This window comes from Marmota flaviventris, chromosome 10 (genome assembly GCF_047511675.1).
Source record: "Marmota flaviventris isolate mMarFla1 chromosome 10, mMarFla1.hap1, whole genome shotgun sequence".
NCBI lineage: Eukaryota > Metazoa > Chordata > Mammalia > Rodentia > Sciuridae > Marmota > Marmota flaviventris.
The window spans coordinates 50,765,328-50,787,439 of record NC_092507.1 but is presented as its reverse complement, the minus strand read 5'-3'; the positions used below and the strand labels follow the sequence as shown (position 1 = coordinate 50,787,439).

Here is a 22,112-nt window from a genome sequence, read left to right as displayed (position 1 = left end):
ACTTTATTCCCGAACCCACGCGAACTCCACAGGAACTCCGCAAGAACTCAACGGGAACTCAATGGAAACTCTGCGAGAACTCAAAAGTAGCGGGCACCCAAGGCAGCAGGAGCCGCCCCTTCTGGCAAAATGCCAGGCACCATCTTGACCTGGCCATGGCTCTCAACAATTTGTCACTGATGTACAAAAATGCCCTTTATTTACGGGTATTTACTTTGATGGATTCATTTATTAGTTCTAGAAGTTTTCTGGTAGAATATTTTTGATCTTCTAGGTATAGAATCATATTATTAGCAAATAGTGATAACTTGAGTTTTTATTTTCCTATTTGTATCACTTTAATTTTTTTCATCTATCTAATTACTCTGACTAGAGTTTCAAGAACTATATTAAGTAGAAGTGGTGAGAGAGGGCATCCCTGTCTTGTTCCAGTTTTTAGTGGGAATGATTTCAATTTTTCTTCATTTTAGAATGATGTTGGCCTGAGGCTTAACATTGATAGCTTTTACAATGTTGAGATATATTCCTGTTATCCCTAGTTTTTCTAGTGTTTTGAACATAAGGTGCAGTATTTTGTCGAATTCTTTTTCTTCATCTACTGAGATGATCATATGATTCTTATTTTTAAGTCTATTGATGTGATGAATTACATTTATTAATTTTCATATGTTGAACCAAACTTGCATCCCTGGATGAACCCCTCTTGATCATGGCACACTGTCTTTTTGATATATTTTTGTATTCGATTTGTCAAAATTTTAGCATCTATATTCATTAGAGATATTAGTCTGAAGTTTTCTTTCTTTGTCTGGTTTTGGAATCAGGATGATATTGGCCTCATAGAATGAGTTTGAAGTGTTCCCTCTTTTTCTATTTCATGAAATAATTTGAGGAGTATCGGAATTAGTTCTTCTTTGAAGGTCTTGTAGAACTCAACTGTGTATCAATCTGGTCCTGGGCTTTTCTTGGATTGGTAGACTTATGATGGCATCTTCTATTTCATTGCTTGAAATTGAGCTGTTTAACTTGTATATATAATCCTAATTCAGTTTAGGCAAATCATATGACTCTAGAAATTTGTTGACGCCTTTGATAATTTCTATTTTATTGGAGTATAAATTTTCAAAATAATTTCTAATTACCTTCTGTATTTCTGTAGTGTCCATCATGATATTTCCTTTTTCATCATGGATGTTTCAATTTTCTCTCTCCTTCTCTTTATTAGCATGGCTAAGGGTTTATCAATTTTATTTCTTCTTTTCAAAGAACCAACTTTTTGTTTTGTCAAGTTTTTCAATTGTTTATTTTGTTTGAATTTCATTGATTTCAGTTCTGATTTTAATTATTTCCTGTCTTCTACTGCTTTTGGTGTTGATTTGTTCTTCTTTTTCTAGGGCTTTGAGATGTAATGATAGGTCATTTATTTGTTGACTTTTTATTCTTTTAAGGAATGAACTCCATGCAATGAACTTTCCTCTTATACTGCCTTCATAGTGTCCCAGAGATTTCAATATGTTGTATCAGTGTTCTCATTTACCTCTAAGAGTTTTTTAATCTCTTCTTTGATGTCTTTTGCAACCCATTGTTCATTCAATAGCATATTATTTAGTCTCCAGGTGTTGGAATAGCTTCTATTTTTTTTATTTTATCATTGATTTCTAATTTCATTCCATTATGATCTGACAGAATCAGGGTAGTATCTCTACTTTTTTGTATTTGCTAAGTGTTGCTTTATGGCATAATATATGGTCTATTTTAAAGAAGGATCCATGCGCTGCTAAGAAGAAAGTGTATTCACTGTTGATGGATGAAATACTATATATATATGTCTGTTAAGTTTAAGTTAATGATTGTATTATTGAGTTGTATAGTTTCTTTGTTTAACTTTTTTTGGAAGATCTATCCACTAGTGAAAGAGGTGTGTTAAAGTTACCAAGAATTATTAGGTTGTGGTCTATTTAACTCTTGAACTTGAGAAGAGTTTGTTTGATGAATGTAGATGCTTCATTGTTTGGGACATATATATATTTAAAATTGTTATGTCTTGTTGAAGCATGATTCCCTTAAGCAGTGTGAAATGTCCTTCTTTATCCCTTTTGATTAACTTTGACTTGAAGACTACTTTATTTGATAGGAGGACGGAAACCGCTGTTTGTTTCCACAGTTCATGTGAATGGTATGTTTCATTTTCAGTCTGTGGAGGGCTTTTCCTATGAAATGAGTCTCTTGAAGGAAGCATATTCTTGGGTCTTTTTAAATCCAATCTGCCAGTCTATGTCTTTTGATTGATGGGTTTAGGCCATTAACATTTAGGGTTATTATTGAGACATGATTTGTACTCCTGGTCGTATTTGTTTATTTTAGGTATTTAACTTGACTTGTTTCTCTTTTTATTAGTATTTCCTTTAGTTTAACCCCCCCCCCCTTTGCTGATTTTCATTGTCATTTTTTGTTTCTCCTCATAGAATATTTTGAAGAGGATGTTTTAACTTTTGTTTATCATGGAAGGTTTTTATTTTGTCATCAAATCTAAAACTTAATTTTGCTGGATATAAGACTCTTGGTTGGCATTCATTTTCTTTCAGAGCTTGGTATATGTTGTTCCAAGATCATCTAGTTTTCAGGGTCTGGGTTGAAAAATCTGCAGATATCTTAATTGTTTTCCCCCTATATTTAATCTGATTCCTTTCTCTTGTGGCTTTTAAAATTCTCTCCTTATTCTATATGCTAGACATTTTCATTAGAGATGCAATTCTCTCTTTATTCTGCATGCTAGGCATTTTCATTAGAGATTACATTGAGATGTAATGATAGGTCATTTGTTTGTTGACTTTTTCTTCTTTTAAGGAATGAACTCCATGCAATGAACTTTCCTCTTAGTACTGCCTTCATAGTGTCCCAGAAATTTCAATATGTTGTATCAGTGTTCTCATTTACTTCTAAGAGTTTTTAAATCTCTTCTTTGATGTCTTTTGCAACCCATTGTTCATTCAGTAGCATATTATTTAGTCTCTAGGTGTTGGAGTAGCTTCTATTTTTTATTTTATCATTGATTTCTAATTTCATTCCTTTATGATCTGATAGAATCAGGGTAGTATCTATTTTTATATTATAATGTGACTTAGTGTGGATCTGTGGTGATTTTGTACATTTAGTGTCCTGTAAGCCTCTTGTATTTGATTTTCCAATTTAATCTTCATGTTTGGAAAATTTTCTGATATTATTTCATTGAATAGATTTCTGATATTATTTCATTTCATTTGTGGATCCAAATATCTGCTATTAAGACATTTACAGTTTTGTCACCATATACAGAAATGTTGAGTTCAATTATTATCTACAATATAAACAGTAGGTTTGCAAAAGTGTCTTACAGTTTCTGATGGTGTATAAAGAACTAGGGGTGAGGTGTAGGATAAGATATTTAGGGGGTAGATATTTTGGTTTGGAACTCTATGCCTTTCTCTATCCCAATAACTCTTAAATTTGTTTTTATTTTATATTATCCTATAATTCTTGAATGTTCTGCTCATGGTTTCTTACCATCTTCACTGTGTGGTCAACATTCTTTTCAAGATTATATATATTTTGTCTTCACTGTTTGAGGTCTTGTCTTCCAAGTGATCTAATCTATTGGTGATGTTTTCTATTGAGCTTGTAATTTGGTTTATTGGTTCTTTCATTTCAAGGATTTCTGTTTGTTTGTTTGTTTTCAGAACATGTATTTCCTTATTGAAGTAATTTTTTGCTTCCTGTATTTTCTCTCTTATATCATCCTTTAATTCCCAGAACATTTTAATTATGTACATCCTAAACTCCTTCTCTGTAATTTCTTCTGTTGTGCTAGCCATGGATCCTAATAATGTAATATCTTGGTTTGTTGGGGGCACTTTCTTACCTTGTTTTTTCATGTTGTTTGTATGTCTTCTCTTTTAGCACTGTGGATCTGAGGCATTACTGTATTTACTCTATAGGCTTATAACATTCCTGCAGGTTTCCAATACCTATCCTTTAAGGGGGAGAACAATGTGAACAGATCCCAATACAAGCAATATACAACCTTAAACCAAATATCTGCTATTAAGACATTTACAGTTTTGTCACCATATACAGAAATGTTGAGTTCAATTATTATCTACAATATAAACAGTAGGTTTGCAAAAGTGTCTTACAGTTTCTGATGGTGTATAAAGAACTAGGGGTGAGGTGTAGGATGAGATATTTAGGGGGTAGGAGGTGAGGGTTTAGAGTTATTAGATTTTAGAAAGTGTGTTACACCATTTTTTGGGTCTGTATGCTGTCATTTTTTTAAGCATTTAAGTTAGTTGTTTTTTTTTTTCTATAAGCACATATAGGGCTGAGAATGCATCTCAGTTTGCCTATAAAAATGCCTGTATCATGCTCTGGTTTGAACCCAGCATCATAAAAACAAAAATTAAAAAAAAAACCCAAGGGGGGTGACTCAAAATGGGATAGGGAGGAAGAGCATGAGAAGAAGACTACCACTAAATAGGGAAGAGAGGTGGGAGGGAAAAAGAGGGAGAAGGGGAGTTACACAGAAGATGGAAGGAGAACCTCATTGTTATACAGAATACATATATGATGTTGTAATGAGAAAAAAGAAAAAAAAAGTGTGTCACATTAGATTGGATAGAGAGAAAGGATGGGAGAGGAGGGGAGGAGTAGGGAGGATAGGAAGGGCAGCAGAATAGACAATATGATTGATGTATGTACATTCCATGTATGTATTATATGTCAAAATGCATTCTACTGTCATGTATGACTAAAAAAAAATAAATAAAAATTAAAAAAACAAACAAACCCAAGATGATTAGCTAAAAGTATTTAATTCATAATATCACCTTAGCTTTTTTGATTTATCATAATGTATCAAAATATCAATAGAAGAATATCTTCAGGTTTATACACAAAACATGTTTTCATCTGTTTATTCTTTCACACAGATATTTTAAAGTAATTTGTTTTTCTGCCTTTTCTCAATGGAAGATTTATGGTTTTGATTAAGGATTTTATTCAGCTGCTCAGAAAGTATCTTTTCTAAACAATCATTTTAAAATCTTGAGAAAATTCAAATACCTTTTAAAAACTCAATTGGTTTGCAAAGCATTTGTGCAATTTACATGGCTTTAGGTAATGATTCTTCAATTATGTCTTTAAAAATAAACAACTTATTAACGTACATTAAAACAACTTATTAACTTACTATGCTGGGCATGGTAGAGCACACCTGTAATCCCAGCTGCTCATGAGGCTGAGGCAGGGGGATCATGTGTTCAAAGCCAGTTTCAGCAAAAGCAAGGTGCTAAGAAACTCAGTGAGACCCTGTCTCTAAATAAAAAATACAAAGTAGGATTGGGAATGTGACTCAGTAGTCAAGTGCCCCTGAGTTCAATCACCAGAACCCCCCCAAAAAAGTTGCCCATAAGCAGAATTAATATTGTCAAAATGGCCATACTACCAAAATCCACTTATAGATTTAATTTGATTCCTATTAAAATTCCAATGATATTCTTTATAGAAATAGAAAAGGCAGTCATGAAATTCATTTGGAAAAATAAGAGGCCAAGAATAGCCAAAGCAATCCTTAGTGAGAAAAGTGAAGCAGGGGATATCATAATACCAGACCTTAAATTATGCTTTAGAGCTATAATAATAAAAACAGCATGATATTGGCAAAAACAGACATGAAAACCAATGGAACAGAATAGAAGACACAGAGACAAACCTGCATAAAAACAGTTATCTCATACTAGACAAAGGTTCCATAAACATACATTGGAGAAAAGATAATCTCTTCAATAAAATGGTACTGGGAAAACTGGAAATCCATATGTAGCAGAATGAAATTTAATACCTGTCTCTCACCCTGTATAAAACTCAACTCAGAGTGCATCAAAGACCTAGGTATTAGACAAAAAACCCCACACCTTGAAGAAAATGTAGGCCTAAGATTTGAATATGTCAGCTTAGGAACTGAATTCCTCAATTAGACTCCTAGAGTGCAAGAAGAAAAATCAAGAACCAATAAATGGGATGGCATCAAACTAAAAGTCTTTACAGCAAAGGAAACAATCAAGAAAGTGAAGAGAGAGCCTATAGAATCAAAGAAAATCTTTGCCACCCGTACCTCAGATAAGATGTTAATTTCCAGGATACAAAAAGAACTTGGAAAGCTTAACACCAAAAAAAATCAATAAATGGGCAAATGCACTAAATAGACACTTCTCAAAAGAAGAAATATGAATGATCAACAAATATATGAAAAAATGTTCAACATGTCTAGCAATTAAATAAATGAAAGTTAAAACTACACTGAGATATCATATCAACCAAAATTGCAATTATTAAGAATACAATAATAATAAATGTGAGCAAGGATGTGTGTGTGTATGGGAAGATTCATTGATATGTGAAATTGCAAATTAGTGCAATCACTCTGAAAATCAGTATGCATATTCCTCCAAAAACTAGGAATGGAACCACCATATGACCCAGTTATCCCTCTCCTCAGTAAACATTCAAAAGTTTAAAAATCAGCATACTACAGTGATGCAGCACATCAATGTTTATAGTAGATCAATTCACAATAGCTAAGCTATGGAGCCAAACTAGGTGCTCCTCAACGGATGAATGGAAAGAAAATGTAGTATATTTACACAATGGAATATTAGCCATAAAAAGTATATAAAAAAAAGTTGCCTTGTTGACTCTTCAGATGTGAGCCTACTGCTTCAAGTCTTGACAAGTTAGAAGTGGCTATATCTTATTCCATATTTTTCCTTAAGTCTAAATACCATTATTATGCTCTTCTTACCTGTAAGTTGGTCTAGCAGATCCTACAGTAAGTGGCATGATCCTAGACCAGAGCGAGGCCAGCAGGCTGCTGTCTATGGAAGGTCCCCAGAAAGGACTTCTAAGGGCCTGTGGATTTTGTCATCAATGTTGGATAGTCCAAGTTACTTTCCATCTATTAAGCAAAGCAACTCCAAATAAAGGGACCTCAAGTTGTTAAAATAAATCAGGCTTCAGGGGCTGGGGTTGTTAACTTAGTGGTTGAGCACTTGACTTGCAAGTGTGAGGCACTGGGTTCAATCTTCAGCATCACATACAAATAAACAAATAAAGGTATTGTGTCCATCTACAACTAAAACAAAATTAATAGTTTAAAATAAACAAATAAATCAGGCTTCACACTGTTTGTTAAAATCTGCTGGGCAGCTTTTTAATTTGGCCAAAGTTTCAGCAATGACTAAAACAAGAACATAAAATATTAGATCTGAGAACATCCACATAATCAAAATGTCCTTATTCCTAGAGGAAAGACAGACACATTTTTAAGTGAGAAAGTCACAATATAGGTATAGTTTTGAGATCGTTTCACTCTAATCTTTCATGTGAACGTGAGATAAACTGATATAAGCATCCACAAGATTTGTCACCAAGCAGGCATATTTATTTGAAAGCCTTCATGTTCCATGTACAGGACTTTCAAACAGACCTATAAAAAGTCTAGGTAACACAGATTTTGTTAGAGTTTGCTTGAAAAGTTAGAATTCCACAGAAGAGGAAAAAATGGCAGAGCAAAAGAAGATTCAGAAATTTCTAAAAATGTACTCATATATTTATATATGAGTACAAATGGCAGTCATTTGTGTAATCTTCACTTCTTCCTTACCCTTTTAGTCAGCTTTCTAAATACGTTAATTCATTATGAACTATTTGAGAAATATGACAGAATATATAAAACATAAATGTAAGTTTTCTGTTGCTGTAACAGAATACCTGATGTTGGGTATTTCATGAAGAAAAGGAGGCAGAACAAAGGAAACAATCAATAAATGAAGAGAGAGCCTACGGGATGGGAGAAAATCTTAACCACATGCCCCTCAGACAGAGTATTAATCTCCAGAATATATAAAGAACTCAAAAATCTCAACACCAAAAACCCCAAATAACCCAATCAATCAACAAATAGGCTAAGGAACTGAACAGGCACTTCACAGGAGAAGAAATAGAATCAATCAACAAGTATATGAAAATGTTAACATCTCTAGCAATTAGAGAAATGCAAATCAAAACTGCTCTAAGATTTTATGTTACTCTGGTAAAAATGGCAATTATCAAGAATACAAGCAACAATAAATGTTGGTTAAGATGTGCAGAAAAGGTACACTCATACACTGCTGGTGGTACTGAAAATTGGTGCAACCACTCTGGAAAGCAGTGTGGAGATTCCTCACAAAACTTGGAATGGAACCACCATTTGACCCACCTACTATCCCACTCCTCAGTTTATACCCAAAGGATTTAAAATCAGCATACTACAGTGACACAGCCATTTAATGTTTATAACAGCTCAATTCAGAAGAGCCGAACTATGAAATCAAACTAGATGCCCTCCAACAGATGAATGGATAAAGAAAATGTAGTATATATACCCAACAGAATATTATAAAGCCTCAAAAGAAGAATGAAATTATGGCATTTGCAGGTAAATGGATGGAACTGGAGAAAATCATGCTAAGGGAAATAAGCCAATCCCAAAAAACCAAAGGCCAGGGGCTGGGGATGTGGCTCAAGCGGTAGTGCGCTCTCCTGGCATGCGTGTGGCCCGGGTTTTATCCTCAGCACCACATACAAATAAAGATGTTGTGTCCGCCAAAAAATAAATATTAAAAAAAATTCTCTCTCTCTCTCTCTCTCTCTCTCTCTCTCTCTCTCTCTTTAAAAAAAAAAAAAACCCAAAGGCCAAATATTTTTTCTGATATGTGGATGCTAATTCACAATAAGGGGTGGGGGCGGGCTGGGGAAAAATAGAGGTACTTTGCATTAGGCAGAAGGGAGTGAAGGGAGAGGAGGGGACCGGAGGGTAGGAAGGATAGTAGAATGAATCAGACATTATTACTCTATGTGCGTATATGATTATGTGACCAGTGTAACTCTACATCGTGTACAACCAGAAGAATGAGAAGTTATACTCCATTTATGTATGACATGTCAAAATGCATTCTACTGTCATGTGTAACTAATCAGAACAATTTTTTTAAAGTAAGAAAAAAAAAGGAGGCTGAAAACCCAAGATTGGGTTCAACCTCTGGTGAGAGCCCCCTTGACTGCGTCACCACATGATGGATGGCATCATGGCCAGAGCATGTGTGACAGGGAGAAATCACATGGCCAGAAAGGAAACCAGAGAGCAGGGAAAGGACAAGCTTGTTCTTTTATAACAACTCACAAGAACAACTGGCATCTCCAAAGAACTACCTTAATCTATTTTGAGGGCAGTTCTTGGGAAGGACACGATCACCTCCCAATAGTCCCTGTCTTTTTAAGGTTTCACCACCTTCCAACATTACCATATGAATAAAAAGGTGTGCCAGCCTTACCTCAGGGACCTGTTGTACTCCTCTGTCATATATTTAGTTTACAGATATAAGTCTGTTTTTAGATTTAGTGTTGTATTACCTATACAGTTTCTATAATGTTATAATAAATCTTTATATTTGATAGTGCAAGGCCTTATATCCTGTTTTACCCTTGTATAATTTTTGCCTTTATCCTTCCATATAAATTTAGGAATCAGCTTGTAAAGTTCCATTTAAAATCTTGAGTGATTTGGGGGAAAAAATGGTGTGGAAAACAAAACAAAACCCTGAGTAGTTTCTCTGGGTTCTGCCTCCTCTCCTCTTGACTCTGGTCTGATCCTGTGACCTGTTTTTCCTGGCAGAATATAGTAGAAGTAATGCTTTTCCAAAATTGGCTTTAAGAGACTTGCAGTTTCCTTCTTTACTGTTTAAACACTCTCCCTTGAGGTCAAGCCACTGTTAAAGAGACCCCAAAATTAATTATATTAAGAAAACCATTCAGAGGGGCTGGGGTTGTGGCTCAGTGATAGAGCACTTGCCTAGCATGTGTGAGGCACTGGGTTTGATCCTCAGCACCACATAAAAATAAATTTAAAAAATAAAATAAAATAAACGTTGAAAAAAGAGAATGCTTAAAAAAAAAGAAAAGAAAATCATTCAGAGAGATGGAAAGATTCTAGTATTTAAGTCACCACTGCCAAGGTGACTTAAATACTAGAGTGCCAAGATATATGAGTGAAGCTGTCTTGGATACAAGGTGCCAAGATGTGTGAGTGAAGCTGTCTTGGATACTTTAGCCCTAGTCACTATCTGGCTATAGTTTCATAAGGTACCCCAGAAAAATGCCATGAAGACCAAAAAACTACCCAGAGAAGCTCTAGTCACATTCTTGATCTACAGACTTGTGAACAAATAACATGATTTTAGTTTTAAGCCGTTATGTTTTGGGGAGTTTTATATAGCAAGTAGAGTCTAGTAGAGTAGTATAGCAGAAAAATATTTGGCAATACTGTCACCTGTAATGTAGAAATTAAAAACTACACCTAATAATTTTTCCTAACACTACCTTCCATGTCTCTTAAATTTTCTTTATATTTTTCATACATTTGATCTGCGTCTGCATTTTCTCTTCAAATCTATCTTCCATTTCATTAATTATCTCTTTAGTTGTATCTAGTTTGTTATTCAACCTAGCATTTTTTCATTTCTTTTGTGATATTTTTGGTTTCTTAAAGTTATATGTTATATGTTTTAATCTATCTGCATGTTCTTGTTGATCATTTGCTCCTTGTGCATGTTTTTAATTTCATCTTTCACTTATTTAAAAAGGTTAAAATTCTCACTTTAAATTTGTTTTAGCCAATAATTTCAATATTTGAAATCCTTACTGGTCTAGTTCTATTGCTTTTTGTCATCTCCTCCTCCTCCTCCTCCTCCTCCTCCTCCTCCTCCTCCTCCTCCTCCTCCTCCTCCCTCCCCCTCCCCCTTCCAGGGGCTAATAATCCCAAAGGCTTAGGAGGCTAAGGCAGGAGGATCACAAATTCAAAGCCAGCCTCAGCAACTTAGCAAGTCCTAAGTAACTCAGTGGGACCCTGTATCTAAATAAAATATACATGGGGGCTGTGGATGTGGCCCAGTGGTTAAGCGTTCCTGGGTTCAATCCCTGGTACCAAAAAAGAAGAAGAAGGAGAAGGAGAATAAAGAAAATATTTTTGAGGTTGAGTGTCCTTGTGGTAGGCAGAATGATGGTCCATCAATGGTGTGGCCCCTCTTTCTCCTTTCACCATGGTATTCTGTCTCCCCTCCAACCCAGAGTGAAGGAACAGGCCAATCATGGACTGAACCTCTGGAACTGTGAGGCAAAATAAAATTTTCTTCCTCTGTACCACCTGGTACAGAGGCTGCAAAAGACCAAGTTTCATCCTTGAGGAACTAGTACTCCAGCAGAAGGACTCCTTGAAGATGAGGTCATGCCATCTTTGCACGACCCGTTCACATGGTACTTTCTCCTATGATAGTCCTTTATACTGGTTGTTGAGTTTTTTGTGGGTATCTGGGACTCTAGATGTTTATATTTATATTTCAATTAACAAATTTTATTCTCTGATTTTAGACAAAATAGTTTGTTTATATATCTGCCTCCCAAACTAGGCTGTGAGCTCCTTTAGAAAATGAACCCTCTGTGATTTGTCTTTGGGCATATTGTGGGCACTAAGTAAATGGACAAATGATAAGTTCTTATCTGTTCTGACATTCTGTAGTTCAAAAGTCACTTCTGCAGAATTCCTCGAATTTTAAAAATTTTCTTTCATACAGGACACTTTATGTTTTTTAAAAATATTTTTGTATAGTTGGACACAATACCTTTAATTAATTAATTAATTAATTAATTAATTAATGTGGTGCTGAGGATGGAACCCAGTACCTTGCACATGCTAGGTGAGTGCTCTACTGCTAAGCCACAATCCCAGCCCCAGGACATTTACATTTAATATATTTTTAATATATTTTTTTAGTTGTAGTTGGACACAATACATTTATTTATTTATTTTTTAATGTGGCGTTGAGGATCAAATCCAGTACCTTGAATGCCCTAGGTGAGTGCCCTATCACTGAGCCACAATGCCAACCCCCTTTTTAATATATTTTTTGACCCATATTGAGATAATTTTAAAACATTCTGTTTCCCCAGTTTCTGGTGCCTGGCATAACGAAAGTGATCAATGAAGACTGAATTCAAATTATATGTTCTAGCCCATAAATGCAAGCACCCAAAACAGGTATTAGAAGTGTCAACTACTTAAAAACGTCAAAATGACATAAAATAGCTTTGATTGTAAGACTTAAAATTTCTTAAATATTTGAAAGACACAGAACTTTCTAGTTAAAAGGGAGAACAAGCAGGTATTTGACCAATTATCTAATCAATAAGTTAAAGGTTAAAAAGAAAAATTAAGAAAGCTTAAGACCTAAAAAGAGCATGCTACAGGGACACTGCTACATCGATGTTCATAGCAGCACAATTCACAATAGCAAGACTGTGGAACCAACCTAGATGCCCTTCAGTAGACGAATGGATAAAAAAAATGTGGCAGTTATACACAATGGAGTATTATTCTGCATTAAAAAATGACAAAATCATAGAATTTGCAGGGAAATGGATGGCATTAGAACAGATTATGCTAAGTGAAGCTAGCCAATCCCTAAAAAACAAATGCCAAATGTTTTCTTTGATATAAGGAGAGTAACTAAGAACAGAGTTGGGAGGAAGAGCATGAGAAGAAGATCAACATTAAACAGGGGTGAGAGGTGGGAGGGAAAAGGAAAGAGAAGGGAAATTGCATGGAAATGGAAGGAGACCCTCATGGTTATACAAAATTACATACAAGAGGAAGTGAGGGGAAAGGGAAAAAAAAACAAGGGGGAGAAATGAATTACAGTAGATGGGGTAGAGAGAGAAGATGGGAGGGGAGGGGGGATAGTAGAGGATAGGAAAGGCAGCAGAATACAACAGACACTAGTATAGCAATATGTAAAACAGTGGATGTGTAACCGATGTGATGCTGAAATCTGTATACGGGGTAAAAATGGGAGTTCATAAACCACTTGAATCAAAGTGTGAAATATGATTTGTCAAGAACTATGTAATGTTTTGAACAACCAACAATAAAAATTAAAAAAAGAAAGCTTTCAAAGTTTTAGGCTTTTAATTAGTTAACTGGAAATTACTGTCATCTAAGGTTCATCCATCAGCAGGATAACTTTCCACTAGGACCAAGAGATGTGCTTTTAAGTTTCTCTGCAGTAGGTGGCGCTCACATCATAGCATTGACTGGTCTTTAAACTATTTCGGAGTAACTTGGAAATGCTAAAGCATGTTTCCCCAAGTTCAATGTATCCCGAGGGCAGAGTTTGTGATGAGAATAAAAAATTAGAAGTATATTTAAAAACAAATATTGCTACTATTTTATCCAGGTTCTTTTTTTAGTACTCAAGGCACTTGGATAAATCTTTTTGCTTGAGTAGTTTTATAAATACTTGGCTAGAAAGCCAGAGGTGAGAGTGGCAGTTTAGCAAGTTGTGAAGGCCTCTGATGGAATGTTGGAAAGTGAGTATGGGCCTTGGAATTCGGCAGACTCACTGAATATGCATGCTACCTTCCCTTCGTTTTTTAAAAACTCATGATTGTTGAGCACATACTATGTATCAGGCACCAAGCTTAACCCTTTCTATGGATTCTCTAATTTAATTATCACACAATCCTGGGTGGTAGGAGCTTGCCAATGAAGACAAATCCTTCATCAAACCCCTATATATGCCTCTCAATGCTGTTCATGTCTCTCCTTCCTAACCAAAGTCCTTGCCAAAACTTCCTGTACCTGTTTCCTCATCTCTCACCTGCTCTTGTACTTTTCTCAATATAACTTTCATTACTTTATCAAAATGGCATTCTTCACTGTAGGTAGAAACCAACTTGATTATCTCCACTTGAAGGGGTCAGTGCACCTCCAACTGCCCAGAACTAAGCTCATGATCTTCACCACCCCATCACAGCTGGTTTCTTCCAACATTCTCAAGTTCAAGAATGACACCACCTTACAGCCAGTTACCTAAGCCTACACCTTAGCTTGGTCACCTTTGGCACTCCCCTTTCTTTGCATCTCCCATTGCCAATCTATCACCCTGTTTGGTCAATTTTGCCTTCTAAACATCTCTCCATCCATCTACTTGTCTCTATCTTTCCTAGCACTAACTTAGTGAAAGTTGAAGTCATTTCTTGCCTCCAAGTTGGTCTTCTTGCATCCAATAGCAGCATTCCACAGGTCAGGAGAAGAGTCCAGACCTTGATCAACTTCAGGATGGGTGAGGATTCTCAATGGGAGACAACACAGCAGGAAGTCTCAGTTATGGCCAATGCTCAGTTAATTCTGGCTCTACCCATCCTGCTCCACCTGTTTTCCCTGGGTGGCATCCAAGGTCTCCAGGCCTCCAGGGAAGGAGAAAAGTTTCTGGTTTGTTGTCATACCCGGTCAGCACATTTACATTTGATAAAGTAGTGGCAAATAATTAAGGTTCTCTTCTGTGTTCTTAGGTTGCTCACTTAATCCACACAACAACCCTATCAGGTGGAACTATTATTACATCTAATTTACAGGTGAGAAAACCCAGATGCAGAGAGTTTAGGTAAATCACCCAAGTTCACACACAAGGAAGTAGCAAATATGCAGTCTTCAGATCTGGTCTCTTCACCTGCACTGCCCTGCCTCCCTCAGTTGGCTGTTTCCTCCTCGGGGCCCTAGTTAGCCTCAGTGGATTTTTTTAAATATAGTAATAAATCTGATTTGCTGGATTTTAAAATTTTTAATTAATTTTTAACTGATACATTAAAAACACAAAAATAAACATACTGCTGGGCATGGTGGTGCATACCTATAATCCCAGCTACTCAGTAAGATGAGGCAGGAAGGTGGCAAGTTAGAGGCCAGCCTGGGAAACCTTGTAAGACCCTATCTCAAAATAAAAAATAAAGAAGGGTTGAGGATGTAACTCTGTGGTAGAATGCCCTGGGTTCAGTCCCTGGTACAGCAATAACAACAATATGTGTATATATAAATACATGGATATAAGTATATATACACATGTATTTATAAGGTACCATATGATGTTTTGATAATCAGATAGTGTTTAAATCAAGGTAATCATATCTATTTCTTCCAACATGTATCATTCCTTTATGGTGAAAGTATTCAAAATATTTTCTTCTAACTTTAAAAATATATAATATACTTTATTGTTATCTACAGTCACCCTTCTGTGAAGTAGTTGACTGTGTGGATTTACTTCTAGACTTTCTATTTCATACCATTGGTCTATGTGCCTGTTTAATTTGTGAAAAATATAAAAGAACACTTGTGTCATATTCATAAGAGAAGTTGCTCTATAATTTTTTTTATATTCTTCTTGTCTTCAGTACCAAAGTTATGCTAGTCTCATAAAATAAATTGGATAGTTTTCTCTTTGGTCTCTGAAAAAATAATTATAAGAGCTTATTTCTTCTTTGAAGGTGTGATGACGGAGCTTCCCTATAAAACCGTCTGGGATTGTCACACTTTTTAAGTGTGTTAAGACATTTCTTTAACTAACTTCCATCAGGCAGGTGTTTTGCATTAGGTAGAGTGAGGTTGTGGTCTTGTCCAGGGAGCACTGACTGCCTGGGGGTCAGAAGGTGGAGGGAGGTTTCTGCTAAAACCGTCCCGGATGGCTGGTATTCTTTCTGGTTGTGGGGCCCTGACCATCATGATGCAAGCTGCATGACATATAAGCCTAGCTCTCTGGCTCTCCTGGGAATTGGGGAGCTACCTAATAACTCTTTTTTTGTTTTTGTTTTGCCAGGCTGAGGATTGAACCCAGGACCTCATGCATGCCAAGCAGATGCTCTACCACTGAGATACACCCTTAGCCCTTTATATCTTATCAGATCCTTTCTGCTTAACTTAGCTTGAGTCACTTCTGTTTTCTGCAACTAAAAATAAACTTTAGGCCATAATAAATGGTCAAATTTTGGGTCTGTACGTTCTTTCTATTTAGTACTAATTTTGAGTCTACTTGAGCTATCATCTCTGATAGGAGTCCATTAAAATATAACAAGATGTACTAATAAATGCTTCTAAGTTCCAGATTTTTTGATTGTTACTTTTATTGTACATTATCCTATTTTCTCTTCATTTTACCCCTAAATTCTATTTTATCTGATGTTATTTTGCCACAATGGCTTTTTTTAAGTATTATTTTTATTAGAATTAGGCTCAGTTGCAAAGCTCTGAGAACCAAAATAATAGTAACCTAAGAAGACTTTCTTGGGATAAGCAGCTGGGGCTGGTAGAATGCCTGTTTCTCAGAGACCTTGGTGACCAGGTATTTCAGGCTCATTGCTCAGCCATCCATAGGGCATGGCAATCACCCTCGTGGGCCTCCACTGAACTCATAGTCTCCTGAGCAGAATTCAAGAAGGAGCCCACACCCTGATGGTAAGATAATTCTCAGCAGGATCCCTTTCTGTGGGTTCAAGAGAGCATCTGTGCTCTTCGTAAAATCTCTATTTCAAACATCCTACTTGCCAATGACAATCTCCTATCTTCCCAGCTCACTCCCTCTCATAGCTCCACTCAGTAACCTTCCAACTCACTGGGGCTTTGTCCAGCTATGCCCCCTTTCTCTCTAATCTGCCCTCCATGAGCATACACCAATGCTGCTCGCTCTTCTACCAGGAGAAGTTTTACATTCTAATCTTTAAGATCCCCAGCTATTAGGAGAGCTCAGTGTTCCTGTAGCTGCTTCCTCTACCTGGGAGAGTTTTACCTTTTCTCTTGATCCCAGCACAAGCCCCTCCCACCTCAAATGAATATCCCATTTCTTTCCTTTGTGTGTGTGTGTGTGTGTGTGTGTGTGTGTGTGTGTGAGAGAGAGAGAGAGAGAGAGAGAGAGAGAGAGAGAGAGAGAGAGAGAGGGGTACATCCCCAACCCTTTTTATTTTTTTATTTTGAGACAGGATCTCACTAATTTTACCAGGCAGGCCTTTTATTTGTGATCCTCCTGCCTCAGCCTCCCGAGTTGCTGAAATTACAGACATGCACTGTGCCTGGCTGTCTCGCTTTACTCACTTTTGCATCAAAATTCTTGAAAAAGTGCCAGTTCTCACTATCTCCAATTTACTCTCCTTCTATTTTCCCTTAAGCCCACTCTAAGCAGTCTTTTGCTCCAGTCATCACTGAATCCTCTTTTATTTTATCAAATCCAGGGTGGATTCACTCCTGTGCAGGAGGAGATCAGGTTCCTCTGCAGCCAGAAGAAACAGAATCATCTCTTAATGAGGGGCCAGCACCTGCTGGGTCTGCCAGGCCTTCCCATGCCCACCAGTGTTCATCCTGCTGGGGTCCTGCAGTATCACTGGCATCTCGTGATACTGGATAACTATTCCTTCCTTCTTATCTACAAATTAGACTGGAAGAGTGATCAGGAAAACTGATTTTTAAGAGATGTGAGAAGACTTACTCCCACTGAATGCACATAAAAGCTGGTAGAAAACAAAATGAAATTGCGTTCTGATTACGTGCCACAAGTTGAGTTTGTCTAGTTCAACATACTCCATACCTTAATTTCCTTTATGAGGACTCAGTGTGAATAAAATTCAAGTGAATGTCCATCCATAAGCAGTTCTCCTACCTGAATGCAGATTCACTAGATATTCTCTAACATATAATTTCTATTAACACCCTTCTAAAACTTCTCCAACTTATGCCTGTTGGGGAATGTATTAGAAACCTAATTCCAGTGACTGTCTTTTCCAGACATCACCCTCCATCCCAGGCCACTTGATTGCTTTAATAATGGGGGGAAACAAGTCGATTTTGAGTTGAAAGGATTTCCTTTTGAGAACAATTGGCCAGTATGGGGGACAGACCAGCTGAGCCCAGGACACAGGCAGCTTTCTTCCAAGGGAATGTTGAGTACATGGACACCCTGACCCTTGGCTGTTCCAGTTCTGATTCATGTCCTGTGTTCTGAGGCCTTGGAGTGGGACTGGCAGGTCAGTCCTGTTCTATGGCTACACACTGCAGCCTGTGTCCCTGTGTCAGATTTGTTTTCAGACTAGAGCTTGACATTATTTCCCTTGGTCCACTTCAGCCTGGGTCACTTACCAGGGAGTGTGTGTGACTATTTGGAGGACAGGCAGGACCAGGGCAGTGTCTGTCATTCAGTGAGCACCACGGGGGCCCAATTCTGGGTGCTAGTGCTTTAGGCCTCTTCTGCTTTCACTGAATGTTCTCAACTGCCCCAGGAGGTAGGTGTTACTATCCCCATTTTGTAAGGAGATTAAAGTCCTGTATTATCAGGGATACAGCAGGATGCAGATGGTGTATCCAGAGGGTGTAAGTGCAGAGTCTAACAAACAACTATTGACAGAGGTGTGAACAGAGCTAAGGGAACTAACAAGCTTCAATAAAGCTCCAGGGATTAGCAATAGCTGGAAGCCATAATCTTGGGTGGGGATGGGGAGGGTGGCTAAAGGGGAAGAGAAGGGAGGGAAGACCCAGAACCTGAAAAGAACCGAAGCCAGGAAGATGGTGGAAACATTGAAGCCCATTGGGTGAAGCAATGCTGGTGGGGCATTAATATCCTCCCCTCTCCTCTCCCATCACTGATGTCCTCTGGCAAAACCCAAGGGCAAGGAAACATGAGTGATGCAGGCCATAGAGGTCAGCTTCCTCCGGGCAAACAGAGACTAGCTAGCATATGTCCTGGGAGTTTAAATAATCTGACCAAAAGTCTCATGTTAACATTTCAACCCTAGTCTTCCTGAATCCATGATACCACCCTGCTGCCTACCTCCCGTTGTCTACTTGATCAGGAATAGCAGCTGGAGATCTGAAAGAGATGGACCAGGAGATTAAAGTTTAGCTCTAGTCCAGCCATAGCCAGAGTATATTCCAAGGTCCACTAGTCTCTTCTGTTGCCATATTTTGGCCAAGGCTTTCTCATATTCCCCAAGTGGGACTCCAAAATGTGTTTTAACATATTGAAGATTCTGACAGTTAAACCTAACCAACTTTAATGCTTCATCTTAGCTGGTCACAAAGTTTTGTTGTTGTTGTTCATATAACGTTATATGGACTTTGTATTCTTTAACACACACTTGGGGAAGTACTTCCATGAGTAGCAGGGTTTGACCCTAGGGATGGTGAAGATAAGTTCCATTGTAGTGTAGAGAATTGATTTGAAGAGACAGGCAGACCAAGTAAAAGACTCCTCCAATAATCCAGGGAAGAGATAGGAAGGACATGAGCCAGGGATATGTAGCCATAGGAAGGAGCGGAAGAGCAGGTTCCTGGTTAGTGAGTGGAGTGAATGATGGTGTGGTCCTGAGATGGGCTAACTTGGAAGAGAATCAAACAGGGGCTGTGAGACATTCAGGCCAGGTTTTGACACACTGAACATAGGTGGTTTGGGATAAACAGATTTTTAGTTAGAAACTTGGAGATACAAAATTAGGGTTCTGAAAAATGGTGCTGCTGGAAGTACACATTTGAAAGCCATCGATATCTAGGTGACAACTGAAGTCCTGGCAGTGGTCAGCATCCCCAGAGTGAGAAAGTAGATCAGAGGGTCTAACTGGGTTTGGGGTGTGAAGGAACTTCCAGAAATTACTCAGATATTGTGTGTCTGTCCATGAATATAGCCAGCCTCCAACCAATGTCCTATAGCTTTCAGCATATTCTCAAAGGTGTCTTTGAAAAAAATAAGTTTAAGGACCATTGGTGAAGAATGAGAAGAGAGGAAGATCAAGGATAGAGTCTACAAGGAGAGTTGCCAAAGAAGTCTGTCACCCTGTGGCCAGAGTGGTAGGGGCAATACAAGGTGGAGGGGCTATAGGATCCACAGTGGAAGGAAAGACTAGCAATTTCCAGCAGGCAGAGAGGTTCAGGTACATATTGGGAGAAGGTATGGTGTGATTATATCTAGAGATAATCTTTTGGATTTGGCAATTAGGAGGTATTGCCTAATGAGATGAGATCACCTCAGTATCAGTGGGGTCCTAGGTGGGTGAGATTTTTAGAGGGTGGAATAGTGAATGGCTTGGGAGGAATTAGAAGGCAGAAAGGTAAAAGATGTGAGAAGAAATGACACTCCTTCAAGATGCTTGTGGGTAAAGCAGGACTAGAATAAAGGGTTTGTACTTTATTTGAAAATAAAAATGAGAACATTAAAAGAAATGAGAACATTAAAAGAAGTTTAGTATCAGGACTCACCCCTGAAGACACTGTTTTAAAAGAAAATCCAGAACTCACATACTGAAATACAAAATTTCTTTTGCTGTCTTAGTTCATGTGGACTCCAATAACAGACTGCCATAGACTAGGTGCTTGTAAACAACAAACACTTATTTCTCATAGTTCTGGAAGGTGGAAGGCCAAAATATGGTGCCTGGTGAAGGCTTCTTTCCCTGTTTATGAATGGCTGTCTTTGTGCTATGTCCTCACGGTAAAAGGGCAAAGGAACTCTCCAGGGCTTCTTGTATTTATTTATTTATTTAAATTAATGATTATTAATTAATTAAATTTTAATTAATTTTTATTTTTTGGAACTGGGTATTGAACCCAGCGGTGCTTAACCACTGAGCCACATCCCCAACTCTTTGTATTTTGAGATCAGGTCTCCCTAAATTGATAAGGGCCTGGCTAAGTTGCCGAGGCTGGCTTTGATCTTATGTTCCTCCTGCCTCACCTCCTGAGCAGCTGGATTACAGATGTGCACCTCTGTGCACAGCCCTGGGGCTTCTTTTATAAAAGAGTGTTGATTCCATTCATGAGGGGTCCACTCTCATGACCTAATCAGCTCCCAAAGACCACCTCCTACTGCTATCACCTTGGGAGTTAGGTTTCAATCTATGAATTTTTGGGGGACACAGACAAAAATATTTGGCCTATAATATTGGGTGAATAAAACATAACTCATGAAACTCAACACAGACACATATATACACACAGGCACACACACACACAAAAAAAAAAAAAAAAAAAAAAAAACAACAGTAAGTAGATATGGGGACAAGAGTTTACAATAAGGATAAATATTGAAGGTCAGAGTTGATACCAATTCATTTAAATTGCATCTGAAAGAGAAAGAAGAGTTAAAGATGACTTTTGACTTGAGCCAGTGTGGTGAATGATAGTGTCTTTTATAGAACTATAGAAGGCTAGGGGAGAACAGGTAAGGAGTAGAAAAAAAAAAAAGAGGTCCCTTCTGGATGTCTTCAATTATGTTAAGTGTCATGGGCCTATTAGATGCCCCAGTGGAGATGGAAAGATGAATACAGAGTTGGGCATGATGGTACACACCTGAAATCCCAGCTACTTGGGAGTCTGAGACAGGAGGATTGCAAGTTTGGGGCAAGCTTGGGCTTCTAAGTGAGATCCTGTCTCAAAATGAAAACAGAAAAATAGAAGAAGGGTTGGGATGTAGCTCAAGTAGAGTACTTGCTTAGCATGCATGAGGCTTTGGGTTTAATCCCCAGTATTGCCAAAGGAAGGAAGGAAGGAAGGAAGGAAGGAAGGAAGGAAGGAAGGAAGGAAGGAAGGAAGGAAGGAAGGAAGGAAAAGAGGGAGGGAGGGAGGAAGGTAAAAGATGGATATAGAGTCTGGAGCTGGAGGAGAGAGAAGGCTGGAGATGGAATTTGGGAGTTATTATATTCGGATGGCATTTGAACTCTAGGCCTAGATGAGATCACCTTGAGAATGATTATAGATAGAGAAGATGACCATGGAGTGAGCTCTTGACATGCCTGTGTTTAGAGGTTCATAAGGAAAAGAAGGACCCTTGCACTTGGTTGAGCAAAATTCAAAGTGATCTGCTCACACTAAGAATACTTCAAGAGAAGCTCCTTTCTCAGTACATTATCTGTTCATAACCTCTGCAATAGCCACTGAGGAGCCACCATCTCAACAGTGTTGCCTCTTCTGTTTATTGGCAACCCAACCCACTTACCTGAGGACAAAGATCACAGGAGCTTACTGAAACTTTAAAGTATGCTCATCCATGTGCTGTGAATGAATAATTATGAATGTAATACATTCCACTATTGTCATGTATGTAAGAAATTTTTTTTTAAAAAAAGTATGCCCAACCAGGGCATATGACCACACAGCTGGTGCCCAGCACAACTTCAAG

General features: G+C 37.7%; 1 long non-coding RNA gene across 1 annotated transcript in view; it reads left to right on the top strand.

The window, feature by feature from the left end:
• Positions 1–15,900, top strand: part of LOC139707252 (uncharacterized) — a 44,889-nt gene extending 28,989 nt beyond the window's left edge. Inside the window, exons 2-3 of the long non-coding RNA XR_011708852.1 lie at positions 14,479–14,541; positions 15,780–15,900. This is a non-coding gene — a long non-coding RNA (uncharacterized lncRNA). The remainder of the gene's footprint in view (positions 1–14,478; positions 14,542–15,779) is intronic.
• Positions 15,901–22,112: the final 6,212 nt, after the last annotated feature.